We start from the raw sequence: 18926 nt of genomic DNA on the forward strand, positions 1-18926 counted from the left end.
CAAATGTCCTTATTGTGTACTTGAGACTCTTTTGGGTATATGCCTAGGAGTGGTATAGCTGGATCTTGAGGAAGCGCTATTCCTAGTTGTCTGAGAAAGCGCCAGATTGATTTCCAGTTTGGTTGTACAAGTTTACATTCCTACCAGCAGTGGAGAAGGGTTCCCCTTTCTCCGCAACCTCTCCAGATGTGCTATCTCTTGAGTTTTTTATCTTAGCCATTCTGATGGGTGTAAGGTGAAATCTCAGGGTTGTTTTGATTTGCATTTTCCTGATGGCTAATGAGGTTGAGCATTTCTTTAAATGTTTCTCTGCCATTTAATATTCCTCTGCAGAGAATTCTCTCTTTAGCTCTGTACCCCATTTTTTAATTGGATTACTTGATTTTTTGCTGTTTAACTTCTTTAGTTCTTTATATATACTAGATATTAGCCCTCTGTCAGATATAGGATTGGTGAAGATCTTTTCCCAATCTGTAGGCTGTCGTTTTGTTCTGAAGACAGTATCCTTTGCTTTACAGAAGCTTTTCAATTTCATGAGGTCCCATTTATTGATTGTTGCTCTTTGAGCCTGTGCTGTTGGTGTTCTATTCAGGAAGTTGTCTCCTGTGTCAATGAGTTCAAGGGTATTCCCCACTTTTTTTTCTAACTGATTTAATGTGTCCGGTTTTATGTTGAGGTCTTTGATCCACTTGGACTTCAGTTTTGTGCAAGGTGATAAGTAAGGATCTTTTTTTCAGTTTTTTTTTTTTTACATGTAGATATCCAGTTAGACCAGCACTATTTGTTGAAAGTGCTGTCTTTTTTCCATTGAATGGATTTGACATCTTTGTCAAAAATCAGGTGTCCATAAGTTTGTGGGTTTATGTCAGGGTCTTCTATTCGATTCCGTTGATCCACCAGTCTGTTTCTATGCCAGTACCATGCAGTTTTTAATATTGTTGCTCTATAGTACAGCTTGAGATCAGGGATGGAGATACCTCCTGAAGATCTTTTATTGTAGAGAATTGTTTTAGCAATTCTGGGTTTCTTGTTGTTCCATATGAAGGTGAGAATTTTTCTTTCAAGGTCTGTAAAGAATTGTGTTGGTAATTTGATGGGAATTGCATTGAATCTGTAGATTGCTTTTGGTTAGATGGCTATTTTTACTATGTTAATCTTGCCAAGCCATGAACAAGGGAGATCTTTCCATCTTCTGACATCTTCTTCTAATTCTTTCTTCAGAGACTTGAAATTTTTTTTTCATACAAGTCTTTGACTTGCTTGGTTAGGTTCAGACCAAGGTACTTTCTGTCCTTTGTGGCTATTATGAAGGGTCTTGTTTCCCTAATTTCTTTCTCGCCCTTTTGTCCTTCGTATACAGGAAAGCTATTTTTTTTTAGTTAATTTTGTATCCAGCCACTTTGCTGAAGGTGTTAATTAACTGTAGGAGTTCCCTGGTAGAGTTTTTGGGGTCACTCAGGTATACTATCATATCATCTGCTAATAGTGATACTTTGACTTCTTCTTTTCCAATTTGTATCCCCTTGATCTCCTTCAGCTGTCTTATTCCTCTATCTAGGACTTCCAGAACTCTGTTGAAAAGATATGGAGAGAATGGACAGCCTTGCCTTGTCCCTGATTTCAGTGGAAATGATTTAAGTTTCTCTTCATTGAGTTTGATGTTGGCTATAGGCTTCCTGTATATCACCTTTACTATGTTCAGGTATTTGCCTTGTATCCTTTAAACATGAATGGATGTTGGATTTTGTCAAATGCCTTTTCAGCATCTAAGGAGATAATCATGTGGTTTTTCTCCTTCAGTTTGTTTATGTAGTGGATCACATTGATGGATTTCCATATATTGAACTACCCCTGCATGCCTGGGATGAAGCCTACTTTGTCATAGTGGATGATATCTTTGATGTGTTCTTGGATTCGGTTTGCAAGTATTTTGTTGAGTATTTTAGCATCAGTGTTCATGAGAGAGATTGGCCTGAAATTCTCTTTCTTAGTTGGGTCTTTGTGAGGTTTAGGTACCAATGTGACTGTGGCTTCATAGAATGAGTTTGGTAGTGTTCCTTCTGTTTCTATCTTGTGGAATAGTTTGAAGAGTATTGGTATTAGCTCTTCTTTGAAGGTCTGGTAGAATTCGGTGCTGAATCCATCTGGCCCTGGGCTTTTTTTGCATGGTAGACTTTTGATGACAGCTTCTATTTCCTTAGGGGATACAGGGCTATTTAATTGGTTTACCTGGTCTTGATTCAGCTTTGGCAAGTAGAATCGGTCTAGAAAATTGTCCATTTCATTTAGCTTTTTAAATTTTGTGGCATATAGACTTTGGAAGTAAGACCTAATTATTGTTTGGATTTCTTCAGTGTCTGTGGTTATGTCCCCCTTTTTGTTTCTGATTTTGTTGATTTAGATAGTTTCTCTCTGCCTTTTAGTTATTTTGGCAAAGGGTTTGTCTATCTTGTTGATTTTTCTCAAAGAACCAGCTCTTGGTTTCATTAATTCTTTGAATTGTTATATTTGTTCCTAATTTATTGATTTCAGCCCTGAGTTTGATTGTTTCCAGCCGTCTACTCCTTCTTGGTATGTCCGCTTCTTCTTTTTCTAGGGTTTTTAAATTAGCCATTAAGTCGCTTGCATGAGATGTTTTGAATTTCTTTTTGAAGGCACTTAGTGGTATGAACCTTCCTCTTAGCACTGCTTTCATTGTGTCCCATAAGTTCGGGCATGTTGTGCCTTCATTTTCATTGAATTCTGGGAAGTCTTTAATTTCTTTCTTTATTTTTTCTCTGACCCAGCAAGACAACTGAATTATATCAGTAATTTTGCAGCTAACTTGGTTGGGACTTCTAGTAAGTAAACCAACTTTATCGACTTGAATTTTCTTGTCTGTACTTAAAAAATTAAATCATAAAAATCATGAACTTTGCATGCAAATGGTGGGACCTAGAAAAGATCATACTGAGTGAGGTATCCCAGAAGCAGAATGATATATATTCACTTACAAGTGGGTACTAGACCTATAAGATAAGATAAACATATTGAAGTCTTTATACCTAAAGAAGATAAACAAGAAAGAGGACCCAGGGTATGATGATCAATCCTCACTTAGAAAGACAAATGGGGTGGACATTGGATGTAGGAGAAAACAAGTAACAGGACAAGTGCTTACCACAGAGGGCCCCTGAAAGACTATACCTAGCAGTGTATCAAAACAAATGCTGAGACTCATAACCAAACCTTCGGCAGAGTGCAGGGAATCATATGAAAGAAGGGGGATTGAGTATGACCTGGAGAGGACAGGAGCTCTACAAGGACCAAATATATCTGGGCACAGGGGTCTTTTCTGAGAGTGTTTCTCCATCCAAGGACCATGAGTGGATATAACCTAGAACCCCTGCCCAGATATAGCCCTCGCCAGCTCAATATCCAAGTGAGTTTCCCTAGTTAGGGGAAGAGGGACTGTCTCAGACATGAACTCAATGGCAGACTCTTTTACCTCCCCCTTCCTCCAAGGGAGGTTCAGCCTTGCTAGGCCACAGAAGAGGACATTGTAGACAGCCCTGAAGAGACCTGATAAGCTAGGATCAGATGGAAGGGGAGGAGAACTCCCCCATCAGTGTATTTAGAGAGGGACAGGAAGGAGATGAGGAAAGGAGGGTGGGATTGGGAGGAAATGAGGGAGGGTGCTACAGCTGGGATACAAAGTAAATAAAGTGTAATTAATATAAAAAATAAATAAAATATTTTGTAAAAATTTTTAAAGATAAAAAATATAAAAATCCAAATATCTAATATGTTTATATAGTTGGAGGTGAAACCCAGGTCTTCATTTATACACTCAATTATTTTTTAGTAAAAAAAATAAAAGAAGACCACAAGCTGTTCGGCTGCATCTTCCCGTATTTCTTCATGGATGGCCCTAATCTGCTTGTCTTTATCTTCCTCCATTTCTTTACAGATAGCCATGATCTGTTTGGTTTTATCTTCAGCTAATTCTTTACGTATTTTATTTGTTTCCTCTATTATCCTCTTCATCAACATAGATATAAGGTCATCTTCTTGATTTTCTATTATGCTGCATTGTTCAGGGCTGTTCGCCCCTGGATGGCTGGGTTCTGGAGATGCCATATTGCTCTGTCTTTTGTTGGTTGAGCCTTTACGCTGACCTCTACCCATTGGGCTGATTTAGGTGTTGGCTGTTAGTTTCTGTGCTTCCTGGAGTCCTGAGGTAGGGAGTATCCCCTTGGCCGGAAGATGATTTTTCCTGAAGGAGTCCTTCTCTGCTTTTTGGTTATGGTCACTGTATGGCCAGTGTTTCTCAGGAGTTGCCACTGCTCACCTCACATGCTGGAGAGGTTGTGGAGAAAGAGGAACCCTTCTCCACTGCTGGTGGGAATGTAAACTGCTACAACCACTCTGGAAATCAATCTGGCACTTTCTCAGACAACTAGGAATAGCGCTTCCTCAAGATCCAGCCATACCACTCCTAGGCATATACCCAAAAGAGGCGCAAGTACACAAAAAGGACATTTGCTCAACCATGTTTGTAGCAGCTTTATTTGTAATAGCCAGAAGCTGGAAACAACCCAGATGCCCCTCAACTGAAGAATGGATGCAGAAACTGTGGTACATCTATACAATGGAGTATTACTCAGCAATGAAAAATAAGGAAACATGAAATTTGCAGGTAAATGGTGGGACCTGGAAAGGATCATCCTGAGTGAGTTGTCCCAGAAGCAAAAAGACACGCATGGTATATACTCACTCATATAAACATACAATATAGAATAAACCCACTAAAATCTGTACATCTAAACAAACTAAGCAAAAGAGAGGACCCTAACTAAAATGTTCAATCCCCATCCTGAAAGGCAAAGAGGATGGACATCAGAAGAAAAAGAAAATAGGAAACAACCTTGAAACCTGCCACAGAGGGCCTCTGAAAGCTTCTGCAGTATAGACTGTCAAAGCAGATGCTGAGCCTGATGGCCAACTGATGGGCAGAGTGAATGGAATTTTATGTAAGAAGTGGGAAATAGTAAGAGCTGGAGGGGACAGGAACTCCACAAGGAGAGCAACAGAACAAGATAATTTGAACACAGGGAACTTCCCAGAAAATCATACTCCAACCAAGGACTATTCGTGGAGATGACCTGGAACCCCTGCACAGGTGTAGCCCATGGCAGTTCAGTGTCCAAGTGGGTTACATAGTAATGGCAAGAGGGACTGCCTTTGACATAATTTGATTGGCCTGCTGGTTGATCACTTCCCCCTGAGGGGGGAGCAGCCTTATCAGGCCACAGTAGAGGACAATGCAGCCACTTTTGATGAGAACTGATAGACTAAGATCAGAAAGAAGAGGAGAACCTCCCCTATCAGTGGACTTGGGGAGTGGCATGCATGCAGAAAGGAGAGGGAGGGTGGGATCAGCAGGGGAGGAGGGAGGGGCTTATGGGGGGATACAAAATGAATAAAGTGTAATTAATAAAAAATTAAAAAAAGAATAAAACAGCAATGCACATATCTGAAAAAAAATAAAAGAGTTGTGTAGAATCTAAGAGTATATAATGCAAGAAATCATTTTAAAGAGTAAGAAAAAGTAAACAAAGCTTCTTTGCTAAAAATTTTCAAAGATCATTTATCAAAATAAACATGTTTTGGTACCCCGACCTCCTACCCCAGCACCTTAGAACCAATGTTAGCAAAAAAGAAGCACTGGGTTTAAAATTCACTATCCTTGGGATAAGCCTATTTCTGGTTAATCCACTAAGAGGAGGATTTGTGACATTCTTTTTAATTGGACATTAAAGAGGGAAGAAGATCATTTTACTGTTGATATCTATAGCTGTGATCTCTGCATTTCTGAAGTTCTTGGGGAGGAAGAAACTTTTTGGCCTGTTTTTTTTTGTTTGTTTGTTTGTTTGTTTGTTTGTTTGTTTTTTCTTAAGACAGTGGATAGGAAAAGATTCCTGACTATCAAGGAAGGATAAAAGACATTTTTGCACAGCATGTTATGGGGTAAGATTGATCCTTCTCATACAGAAATGTAAGGCACAAAATATTTTATTTATAAAGACCGAAAAATTGAAACATGAAGAACTTACTTAATTTGATTTAAGAACAAGTTTTCTGATAGCCATCCAGCATACTAGGGGAAAAGGAGCTCTCAGAAGTTATTGCAAAGAAAAACAGTGGCTAAAGAGTATGAAGTGAGCAATTCAGTTATCAAAACCTAATTGAGAAGTAAGTGGTGATTGGCCACATGGTAAGCTTAATGTGGTGAAGCTGTGGATTGTATCTGCATTCAATTGTACAGGTAAATGTATTGCGAGAGGAGAAATCAATGTTCACTCTCAAGACTGACTCAGCTTATGAACCTCTATGCATTTGCTCTCAAAACCCCACTGCAAGGAGACACACAAGAAACTACCTTACTGCATTTTAAAGTATGCTGCCTGCTAAAATTGTTCATGCTCTCAATTGATTTCATATCTGCCTAATGTGGTATTAGGTTTTTTTTCCCCAATGATTTAGCTTTTAAGTAATAAAGAAGACATTTTTACACTGACATCACTACAAGATAAATTATCCTACCATCCAAGACATAGAAAGATGTGGCTGATAATTTCCCACAGGGTAGTCAAGGTCATGGAGGAAAAAATAATATGAACAGTTAATATTGTAAGAAAGACTCAGCATCAAAAAGGAGATAATATTTGAGATTGAAAAGATATATTATTCCCACAGGTCTGCCAAACTCACTTTCTACACAAATTATTATCTCTCTTTTAAGTGCCAGCAATGGAAGTTATAGTTCTCTAAGGGAGATTTTAACTGCTTTCCGTTACTTAGACATTTCCTCTCTTTTACTGCTTTCTGTCAAAATGACTTGAATTCTTGTAATGTCATTGCCTTTTATTTTAGAATTTGGTTTCAAGGTGCAGAAATTCCAAATGAATATGCCTATTCTTTCTCTCTATAGGAACTATGCAGAACAATAAATATCTTACATGTAACTTGCTAAAATAGAGAATTTTATATCTCTGTTATTAATGCATACCACTATTCTTCGTTCTAAGATGTTAGCATATCTTCACTTTTGGAGGTATCAGTTTGGCAAATGCAAGAAGAGTGTTTTTCTATTTTATGAGGCTAATTACTAACTCCTAGACTAATACTAAACTTTTTTATGATTTTTATAATCTAGAATAAAATAGAAATGTCACTCCTCTTTTCTCAGTTCTACTGAATTATTTTTAATTTTATTATTATCTCTGGAGGCATGTCCAAAACAATTTATATACTGATTCAGAAAGTTCACAACAGTGATATGATGCTTCAGTTGTTGTTACACTAGAAATAATTTTTCTAGAAAACACATTTCCAATGGGTTCTGTAAGATTTCTAAATAATGAATACAGTTGGCTTTCTTTCTTTTTTTTTTTTTTTTTTGGTTTTCTTATATTTATTTAGTTTTTTTTTTTTCTTGTATTTTGCAGCTCTGAACTGTGGAACAATTTTATCTAGCAGAAAATCTTGCTTAGGTTTTCTTCTCATAACAAATATTTAATAGCTTCCCTTTCTTTTTTTTTAAACTTTTATTAACTACACTTTATTCATTTTGTATCCTCCCATAAGCCCCTTCCTCCTCCCCTCCCGGTCCCACCCTCCCCCCCCCTTTCTGCATGCATGCCCCTCCCCAAGTCCACTGATAGGGGAGCTCCTCCTCTCCTTTCTGATCTTAGTCTATCAGTTCTCATCAGAAGTGGCTGCATTGTCAGGGTTCTAGGTTATCTCCACAGATAGTCCTTGGTTGGAGTATGAGTCTCTGGGAAGTTCCCTGTGTTCAAATTTTCTTGTTTTGTTGCTCTCCTTGTGGAGTTCCTGTCCTCTCCAGCTCTTACTATTTCCCACTTCTTACATAAAATTCCATTCACTCTGCCCGACAGTTGGTCATCAGGCTCAGCATCTGCTTTGACAGTCTGCAGGGCAGAGGCTTTCAGGGGCCTTCTGTGGCAGGTTTCAAGGTTTTTTCCTGTTTTCTTCTTCTGGCTTTCAGAGGCCTCTGTAGCAGGTTCCTAGGTTGTTTCCTGATGGCTTTCTGAGGATATAGTTCAGTATACTTACTGAGATGGGTGGTGTCAAGGTCAAAGCACAAAGCAGTATTATAACTCCTACACTATGACAAATAGAAATTGGGTATTTAAATTGCTAAATCTTATATCAGGTGGTTTTTCTACAAAGTAAAAAATAATATAAGTATCTTCTGAATCTCAAGTCAACAGCTTGCACCAACTTCACTAAGCCATCTGATTACCTCCAAAATAACACCATTCATTTCCTCCTTGTCTTAAGCTACTACAACACAGTTCTTATGCGAAATTATTCAGATGTAAGTCCTGGAAATTTCCATTTGTACAGAAATAAGTACTCCAACTCTATAACCAATCAGCTCCTTGAGTGCTGTTCTCTGGTTATTTGGTCCATTTCTCTTTTTCACCCACTGTCTTAGTTACTTTTACATTACTGTGATAAAACAACATGACCAAGGGAACTTAAAAAAGTTTTTTTTCTTTTTATGTTATTTTTTTATTTTATTTTTATTATTATTATTTGATCTAATAGTTTCAGAGTGTTAGAGCCAATGACCATAATAGTAGCAGGAAGACAGACATGGCACTGGAGTGGTAGTTGAGAGCTTACATCTTGACACAGCAACAATGCGACAGAGTGAACTAAATGGGAATGGCATGGGTTTTTGAAACCTTAAAGCCTGCAAATGGTGCTATAGCTTCCTTAACAAAACCAAACCTCTTAATCCTTGGGAAAGAGTACACCGACTGATGATCAAGAATTCAAATGTATAAGCCTATGGAGGCCATTCCCATTCAACCCACCACAGTCACTTACTTCAACAGTCATATGTATGAAATAATTTTTATCATTTCTGTGTTTTAAGTCATATACTTTATGTCAGTCACTAGACTCCCTGCTTTACCTAGTATTCACTTTAATGCCCTAATGTCTACAATTATTTAGTACTTTTATATATGTAATTTGTCTTTCTCATCACGTTTTCTGTCTTTCTTTCCTCTGGTGAGTCTGAGCTCTGGCTTAAAGCAAAATACCACTATGAAGATCCCTAGTAAAGGCTGTGAATGTGTTGTCTCTCATGGTCTCTTCTTTCATATTCTATGCTATTCATGGCTTAATGCAAAGATCACTGCTTTCTTGACCTATTCGTTTTCTCTGTAGTTTTGTGCTTTCTAATTTTTTATGAGAGTTTTTCTAATGCTGTAATCCATTACACTCCATTATCAGTCTTCTTTTCAATTATTTTCTTCTTTCATGAGCCTTTAATGGACCATTTGTGCCACCCCCATAGCCCACTCCATACCCAGACTTCTCTGATACTTCTCTAGGATCTAGCCTAGTGAGTATTCCTGACTGCTTCATCAACACCTTTTCTGCAAGCTACCAGTCCTATCCTGGGTCCAACAACTAGTATACCACCTTAGTTTGGCCTTCTGTGCCATGAGTACAGATAAGCTGCAGTCCTGAACAAATATGCTCCTAACATATCTGCCAAACCACAGGACTATCCCACATCATACACACCCATCTTCCACAACCTTCCAATTTTGGAACAGGAAACAATCTTCTTGGCGCAGTTGATGGCATTCTACTCAAGCCACTTTTGACTTCTAGGCCCAATCTGCCCCCACATTCTCTTTTCTCACCCACCCTGATCTATCCATATCAAATTTAAAATTAACAGAGGAAGTCCACATGCCAAGATTTCATCATAGGAATATTAACACTAATAAAAGTGTATTAAGCCAGTATTTGCTTTCCAAAAACCTAACAATCCTGTAAAATATTTGGCAATAAAGATTATCTGGAAGAACTTCAGGACAAATAAATTAAAAGAACAACCATAAACCTCCTCAAAAATTCAAGGAATTAATAAAAAGAGCACAAAAGTAGCTTGAGGAAAACCACCCTCAAAAAAAAAAAAAAGAGCTTAGGAGAATAAATGACTGAGTGATGTCCAAGAAAACAGAAATAAAAGACTGATGGAAATGATAAACACAATCTAGGAATTGAAAGCTAAATAAATAAAGATGTATGGTATTTAAAATAATTCAAAATGAAATTAAGATGAAATTGAAAAACTCAAAGCCCAACTAGAAACTCAAAGGAAAGCCTTACAATAGAATGATTCAAGCAGAAGAATGAACATCAGATAATGAAGATAAAAGTAAAAGATCTAGATGATTTTTTAAAATGTATATGAAATACAAAAATAAAAATAAAAACTCCAGGAAAGAAAGGCAAGACACCATGAAAAAAAAAAAAACACACATGAATTTGAATTATAAGCAAAGATGAAGGAGAAAAAATGCAATTCAGTAACATAGACAAGGTTTTCAAAAAAACAATCATAGAACAAACTTCCAAGACTAAGGAAAGACACACCCATATAGACTCAAGAAGCACATAGAACACCAAATAGATAAGAGCAGAAAAGAAAGTTCCAGTTTTCTTCTTCTTCTCATGTCCATCCTCTTTGCCTTTCAGGATGGGGATTGAGCGTTTTAGTTAGGGTCCTCTCTCTTGCTTAGTTTCTTTAGATGCACAGATTTTAGTGGGTTTGTCCTATGTTGTATGTCTATATGAGTGAGTATATACCGTGTGTGTCTTTTTGCTTCTGGGACAACTCACTCAGGATGATCCTTTCCAGGTCTCACCATTTACCTGCAAATTTCATGATTTCCTTATTTTTCATTGCTGAGTAATGATATTCCATTGCATAGGTGTACCACAATTTCTGCATCCATTCTTCAGTTGAGGGGCATCTGGGTTGTTTCCAGCTTCTGGCTATTACAAATAAAGCTGCTACAAAAATGGTTGAACAAATGTCCTTTTTGTGTACTTAAGCCCCTTTTGGGTATATGCCTAGGAGTGGTATGGCTGGATCTTGAGGAAATGCTATTCCTAGTTGTCTGAGAAAGCACCAGATTGCTTTCCAGAGTGGTTGTACAAGTTTACATTCCCACCAGCAGTGGAGGAGGGTTCCCCTTTCTCCGCAACCTCTCCAAAATGTGTTGTCACTTGAGTTTTTGATCTTGGCCATTCTAATGGGTGTAAGGTAAAATCTCAGGGTTGTTTTGATTTGCATTTCCCTAATGACTAATGAGGTTGAGCATTTCTTTAAGTGCTTCTCTGCCCCATTCGATATTCCTCTACAGAGAATTTTCTGTTTAGCTCTGTTCCCCATTTTTTAAGTGGATTACTTGGTTTGCTGCTTTTCAGCTTCTTTAGTTCTTTATATGTACTAGATATTAGCCCTCTGTCAGATAAAGGGTTGGTGAAGATTCTTTCCCAATCTGTAGACAGTCGCTTTGTTTTGATAACGGTGTCCTTTGCGTTACAGAAGCTTTTCAGTTTCATGAGGTCCCAGGAAACAACCTAGGAACCTGCTACAGAGGACCTCTGAAAGCCAGAAGAAAACAGGAAACAAACTAGGAACCTGCCACAGAGGGCCTCTGAAAACCTCTGCCCTGCAGACTATCAAAGCAGATGATGAGCCTGATGGCCAACTGTCGGGCAGAGTGAATGGAATTTTATGTAAGAAGTGGAAAATAGTAAGAGCTGGAGAGGACAGGAACTCCATAAGTAGAACAACAGAACAAGACAATTTGAACACAGGGAACTTCCCAGAGACTCATACTCCAACCAAGGACTATTCATGGAGATAACCAAAACCCCTGCACAGATGTAGCCCATGGCAGTTCAGTTTCCAAGTGGGTTATATACTAATGGAAGAGGGACCGCCTCTGACATAATCTGATTGGCCTGATCTTTGATCACCTCCCCCTGAGGGGGGAGCAGCCTTACCGGGCCACAGAAGAGAACAATGTAGCCACTTTTGATGAGAACTGATATACTAAGACCAGAAAGAAGGAGAGGAGAACCTCCCCTATCAGTGGACTTGGGGAGTGGCATGCATGCAGAAAGGAGAGCGAGGGTGGGATCTGGAGGGGAAGAAGGAGGGGCTTAAGGGGGGATACAAAATGAATAAAGTGTAATTATTAAAAAAATAATAAAAAAAGAAAAACAAAGAAAATTCCAAATCTATATCCTAGTTAAAAATATTAAGTATTCATAACAATGAAAGTTGTAAGAGAAAACAAAAACAAAAACAAAAAAACAACTCAAATGGAAAATGAACTTGAAACAAGGTAGTATAAGCCCTAAAAAAAATTATGACAGGTAACCTTAAAGTAATATCACCAGCAATGAAATAGAAAGAAAAAATTTCCACTACATAAATAACCTAAAAATTATATTCAATCAACAAAACCTAAAAAAAGACATGAAGTCTCAATATAGGTATGATCATAGCTACAAGATTGTGAATAGTAAAATGAACCCATAACTATTAAAACACAAAATACCATTGAGAACACAAAAAATTAACATCAAAAATTAACATAATGACCACAACTATCAATGTTTTTCTTATTTTTTATTATTTTTTAATATTAGTTACATTTTATTAACACTGTATTCCAGCTGTATCCCACTCCCCCATTCCCTCCCAATCCCACCCTCTTTACCTCATCTCCTCCCTGCCCATTTTCAAGTCACTGATAGGGGAGGACCTCCTCCCCTTTCATCTGACCCTGTTTTATTAGGTATCCTCAGGACTGGCTGCAAAGTCCTCCTCTGTGGCCTAACAGGACTGCTCCTCCCTTGGGGGGTGGGGAGGTCAAAGAGCCTGCCATTGAGTTCCTGTCAGAAATAGTCCCTATTCCCCTTACTATGGGAAACCAATTAGTTACAGAACTACCATGGGCTTCATCCAAGCAGAGGTTCTAGGTTATATCCATATATGGTCCTTGGTAGAGTCTCAGAAAAGACCCCTGTGCCCAGATACATTTTTTCTTTGTAGAGCTCCTGTCTCCTGTCCTCTTCAGATCATACTAACTCCCTCTTCTTTCATAGGATTCCCTGCACTCTGCCCAAGGTTTGGTTATGACTCTTAGTATCTGCTTTGATACACTGCTAAGTAACGTCTTCCAGGGGCTCTCTGTGGTAGTCTCCTGCCCTGTTACTTGTTTTCTCCTATGTCTAATGCACCTCCCATTTGTCTTTCTAAGTGAGGAGTGATCATCTGACCCCGGATCCTCTTTCTTGTTTAACTTCTTTAGGTGTATAGATTTCATTATGTTTACCATATCTTATAGGACTATATGAATGAGTATATACCCTTTGTGTCTTTCTTCTTTTGGGATACCTCACTCAGAATGATCTTTTCTAGCTCCCACCATTTGTCTGCAAATTTCATGATTTCCCCGTTTTTGATTGCTGAGTAGTATTCCATTGTGTATAAATACCACAATTTCTGTATTAATTCCTCCGTTGATGGACATCTGGGTTGTTTCCAGGTTCTGGCTCTTACAAATAAACTGCTACAAACATGGTTGAGCCAATGTGCTTGTTGTGTACTTGAGCAAATTTTGGGTATATGCCTAGGAGTGGTATAGCTGGATCTTGAGGAAGGAAGCACTATTCCTAACTGAGAAAGCACCAGATTGACTTTCAAAGTTGTAGTTATGGCAGTGTTTTGCCTAAAAAAAAAAAAAAAAAAACTGTTTGGTTGCAACAGCAAAGTACTTGAATCAGTAAAGTTATCCTTCCTAAACAATGGACATTTTACCTTTTGGTGCCTGGGGAGAAAATTGCAATAGAGTTGGTGGCATCACAAGACCTGAGAAAATGGTAGATGGATTAGGATGCATAGAAAAGCAGGACACATTTTATATCAACCACCAAAACCCAATGCAGTCTCTCCCTAAAAACCACTGGCCTAACTGGGAAACAGATTTCACTTTTCCTCCCATTCTTAAATTCCACTTTTCCAATTTGATTTCCACCTTGGTAGCATGCCATCTGCTGTGTCCTCTCCTTTCTTTCTGCTCCCATTCCAAAGAGACCAACTCATCTCCCACAGCTTTCCTTCCTCACCCCATCCCATCATTTCACAGGACAGCACCTCAGGCAGTCTCTCCCTAGAAACCAGCAGATGTTGGTGGCCAGAGTCCTGGGATCTTTATGCCAGATCAAGCTTTCCTTTGTTCTGTGGATGCTCTCGCACTCTGGCTGTATAATCCTTTCCCATTCCTGCAGGTCAGCTCCCAATATCTAGAAGCAAGTTTTTTTTTATTTTTTTTAAATTTTTTATTAATTACATGTTATTCACTTAGTATCCCCCCCCCCCCTGTAGCTCCTTCCCTTTTCCCCTCCTAAACCCTCCCTTCACTTCCCCTTCTCCACACTTGCTCCTCCTCAAGTCCACTGATAGGGGAGGTCTTCTTTTCCTTCCTTCTGATCCTAGTCTATTAGTTCTCATCAGGAGTGGCTGCATTGTCTCCCTCTGTGGCCTGGTGAAGCTGCTCCCCTCTCAGGGAGAGGTGATCAAAGAGCAGACCAATCAGAGACAGTCCCTGTTCTCATTACTATGGAACCCACTTGGACACTGAACTGCCATGGGCTACATCTGTGCAGGGAATCTTATGAAAGAAGTAGGAAATAGTAAGATCTGGAGAGGACAGGAGCTCCACAAGGAGAGCAACAGAACCAAAAAATCTGAGCACAGGGATCTTTTCTGAGACTGATACTCCAAGTACCATACATGGAGATAACCTAGAAGCAAGTTTTAACTGGAACCTCAGTGACCATATCCTGCAGAGAATCAGAAGCCTGGCCTACCAGACAACCCACAGTGATCACATGTACTTAAGTTCCAAAAAAGGCAATAGAAACCAAGGAACAGAAAACCCAACCAAAAAAGACAAGACAGATACTGACACCTAGAACTACAATCATTGTAAACCCAGATGCCTAGACATCATAAAAACACACTGGATAACAGCCACTGGATTCCATTAGCCCTGCTACAGTGGAAACTAAAAAAAAAACAGTAGAGCTCAACTATATAAAACACTTCAAGATTGCTATTGTTAATATGATCAAGGACATTAAAGAAAATATAACTATATCCATTAATAAAATTTATGAAAACACAAACAGTGGAATGAAATAAAAAGAAAAAAAAAACTGTTCAGGACCCGATTGTGGAATAGAATCAATAAAGAAAACCCAAACTGAGCTATAAAGAGGAATGGAAAATTTAGGCACTCAATCAGGAACCTCAGAGGCAGGACTCACAAACAGAATACTGTAAATATTGTAAATATTTACAATATTTACCAAATCCTGTCATCAAGAAGGATTTAACAAAAGCCAATCATGTATAATGGCCTAATAGCAACAATTGACCCTAAAGATTCATTGACTTCTTGAGAAATGCAAATGCATGACAGAGATGCAGGCTAAAATCCACACATGACATTATTTATTTATATTTATTTTGTTTACAAAAAGTAATGATTCAGAGAAAATTTTATTTAAGAAATACTATAATAACATAATTAATTCCAATGCATTCCTCAGTTTTGGTCACAATAACAACTTAATTTGACAAACTACATTCATTATTTTGGTTTTAGTACTCCTATTTCTGTTTATGGTAGAGATAATATTGTAACAGGGATGCAATAAATCCAAAACGAGGTCCCAGCAGGTAAGCTATGTCACCTTGGCTCTCAGGTGTCCCAGCCAGTCATACACATCAACTCTAGTGGAGTCTATTAATATGCCTGCTACTTTTGCTTACCGTTTAAATAGCTAACAATGTGTACGGATCCCCACAGCCAAACTTCATCATTCTTAAGATCTATTATCAAAAGCAATTGCTGTATAGTTAGATACTTTATTCTTAAACAAGTTTTGTGTTATCTATGGATTATAAATTTTTAAGATGAAACTCAGATGTGAGAAAACTGAAAAAAATTCTAATTTAGAATTTTATACTTTGTTTCCTAAATGTGAGATATTTCTAAATTGATTATAAATTGATTTGTTTATATTTGACACATAAAGAAAGACTATATGTCAGAAAATTTATATTTGTTACAAAATAAATGAGTAAATACTATAAATTCATTATTATTATTTTAGTAATATGTAATAATGATATTAATATTGTTCTTATATAATACCAATAATTTATTATTAATATTTCAGGTCATTAAAATATTTAAAATAACCATAAAATTCATTAATTGCATGGAGTTTAAAGATTGTAAAGTACTACTAAACACTCTAGTGTTCATTAGAATTAAGGAAACTAATTATTTTAGTTAGAATTTTTATTGCTGTGATGAAACATCATTACCAAAAGAAACATGGGGAGAAAACTGTTTATTTTCCTAACGTATACCAAGTCAAAATTCATCGAAGAAACGGTGGCAGGAACTCAAAGTTGGCAGAAACCTGGAGACAGGATTTGATGCAGAGGCCAAAGAAGGACATTGCTTACTGATTTGTTCATCATGGTTTGCAGCATTTTCTCAATTGAGGTTTCATACTTTCTAATAACTCCACCTTTTGTAAGCTGACATGAAACTAGTCAGTATATTCATTTTTATAAGAAGATGGTTCAAATATTTTTATTATTATAAAATAAGAATGGATAAAGATTAACTTATTCTTACTAATGTTCCCCATATTAATTTAAAGCCTATGTCAGCAGAGCAAACACTAAAGAACAAATCAGACACACAAATATGGTAAGGAACACAGACTTCCATATCATTAAATCTATATTTTATTAATAGAGTTAGAAAAGTTACTCAATGGAGACAGAGCTGAGAATCATTGAATGACATTTAAATCAGAAAATGTCATATCTAGAATTATAAATGAAGCTTTGGGGAATACGATTTGCTACTTAGAAACTGCTTCTCTATGTTCCTTCTCCATTTATCAGTACACAGACTCTCAGAATCTCTTTAAGCTCAGTTCTCATCTGAGGTTCTAATGTTACGTGTAGCAGAAAGCACAGTGGCACAACTTTGTTTACAACTTAAACTGTGTCTAAAATACATCTAATAGTTACTTCTTACATATTGCAATGGGCAAGTTTTGCTTCAAACGTTGATTACTTTTATTGATTAACACTACAGTTCATTTACTAGATTCTGCCTGCCTTGGTAATTAATGTCTGGTTTCTTCAGGAGTAAGGTGAAGTTTGTTGGAATAACTTGCCAAATTGTGTCCACTAGTGCAGGACTGAGAGCATGTTAATTCCCCAAGTTAGACAGAACAAGCTGTTAGATGGGTGAGTAAAAGTTTTACTTTGGGTTTTGAAGCAAAAGTTTAAAACCTATGAAATTATAAGTGAAAAAGTCTGCTTTAGTGATATTTCTAGAATCTAAAACATTTCAATGTTTAAGACTGGCACAGAAAATTATCACACAGAAATTGCAGTCATTTTCTCTTTTCAAGTTAGCAAATTTGCAGGTTTTATTGTCATGCCTCTAAGTTCTTACATTTTTTGTCTATATATTTAGGGGAATGCTATATATAAAGATAATGGCATCCAACAAAGTCTGTGTTATTCTACTCCACATTTGAATTTTCAAATATGTAATTACTCAAAAAAAAACTATGCCTACTTAAAACAGTTTCAGAGATGAATCTAAAGTAAACTTTAGAAATGTTAGGGAAACTTTGACAAGTTTAGACAGAACTCTTAATGCCGATATTGCATTCTTTCTATCGCAACAAATGATTTAAAAAGCACATCCTACTTTTACTAACTTGAGTGTGTATGTGTTTGTAAATTTGTGCAGTCAATTCAAAATTAAGATTAAAAACATAAAAATGGGAAAATCAATCACATACAGACATTCTTGGATGATACAAATTGTATCATCTTTAAAATATTTTACATAATATTCAAATATACATATAATGTGTCTGGATCTAACCCATCCCTGATTACTTTCCCTCCAATGACTTATTTTTCTCTCCCCAACCCACCCTCAACTTCACCAACTTTATGCTCTCCTCTCTCTCTCTCTCTCTCTTCCTTTGTCTTACACACAGAGAGGAAGCCACAGACACACACACACATACACACACACACACACACACACACACACACACACACAGAGTTTCTCAAACTTAAAATTCACTGATTCCATTTATTGGGCATGGTGTCATTATCAGTGTCTAATAGCTTCTTTGACAGAAGTAGGGTTTCATGAGCCCTACCCATGAATGTTGAGATTTGGTGGGCCTGAGCACATATAAAGCTCATGCATGCATTTCCAGCTGCTATGAGTTTTTTTATGCAACTACTTTGTCATATCTGGCATCATTACATTATTATATCTGGTATCATTACAGGTGTCTACTACTTTTGGTTCTTAAAAACTTTCTGTCTTGTCTTCAAGATGATCCCAGAGTCTGGAAGGGGCAGTCATGTGATATTGTTTTCTATAGACTGGCCTGTAATCATGTCTCTAGGCCATTTTTTGATTAATGATTGATGTTAGAGGATTCATTCACTGTGGATAGAATTACCACTAGGCAGGTGACCATGGTGTATATCAAAAGCCAAACTGAGGAAGTCAAGGGGACCAAGTCATTCTTCCATTTATGTTTTACTTCCTGCCTCCTTCCCTGACTTTCCTAATGATGAATTCAGACCATATGAGTTACAAGATGAAATGAAGCCTTTCCCCACCAGTTGATTTTGCTCATAAAGTTTAATGACAAAAATATATACTCACTAAGACACGTGCTATGTCCCATTAGTGCTGTCCATATGTACATGGGTTGCTGACAGACACTGATAGGTTTCTCAGTGCCCACATCCTCCAAGAGACGAAGAGAGAAAAATGAGAAAAGGAGAAATATAAATAGGTAGATGATAAATAGATATAGAGAGGTGATAAAGATAGATGATAGATAGATAGATAGATAGATAGATAGATAGATAGATAGATAGATAGATA

Source organism: Psammomys obesus, unplaced genomic scaffold (genome assembly GCF_907164565.1).
Source record: "Psammomys obesus unplaced genomic scaffold, mPsaObe1.curated_primary_1811, whole genome shotgun sequence".
Taxonomy (NCBI): Eukaryota; Metazoa; Chordata; class Mammalia; order Rodentia; family Muridae; genus Psammomys; species Psammomys obesus.